Genomic DNA, 755 nt, shown 5'->3' on the forward strand with positions numbered 1-755 from the left:
TGAGAGAGGTTGAGATCTCTTAAGAGATTCTGAGCACACTGGATGTCAACAAGGTAAGGGACCCCTCCAATATTATCCTCTAATGCAAAGATGGAATAAAAATCTCCACAAATTACCCAAGGTAAAGAGGTATGAAATTTCCTTATTTCCTCCCAAATGACAAGTTTAAGGTGTCGGAGGTTCGGCCCGTATACTGTGGTACACACCCAACTGGAATTGTAGATTAAGTTATTGAACTCGACTGACAAGCAATAAGAACCAACAAAGGTTACCTTTCCTTTTAGCAGGGTACTATTCCATTCTATTATCATTCCCAAAAAGGATCTGTGCGAAGGCATAAACCTGAATTGATCTAGTCGAGAGCCACCAATGGATCTCCAAGTCGATTGGCTGACCTCTGTCAGTTTTGATTGTTGTAAGTAACGCACATATGCACAGTAGATGTCAAGGAATTCCTTAACTAGGAATTTTTTTAAAGGCCTTCCAAGGCCCCTAACACTGCAAGTTATAATATTCATGTCAAACAAGTAAGGGTTGGAAAGGGAACCAATTAAGCACTCTTAGTAGATCTCCTGATAGGGTCTATGCAACTCGGTTCAAGTTATCTAATGTGTTCAAAGTATGCGTTTTTATGAGAAAGAGAATCAACTAAGTCTATTCCACATGCATTGTAGTATTTATCAAATTGAACATTAGACCATTCAGTAAAAAGAAAGGGGCAATAACAGTACCTTGGAGTTCCAGAAGTGGAGCCG

This window comes from Dioscorea cayenensis, chromosome 15 (assembly GCF_009730915.1).
Source record: "Dioscorea cayenensis subsp. rotundata cultivar TDr96_F1 chromosome 15, TDr96_F1_v2_PseudoChromosome.rev07_lg8_w22 25.fasta, whole genome shotgun sequence".
Taxonomy (NCBI): Eukaryota; Viridiplantae; Streptophyta; class Magnoliopsida; order Dioscoreales; family Dioscoreaceae; genus Dioscorea; species Dioscorea cayenensis.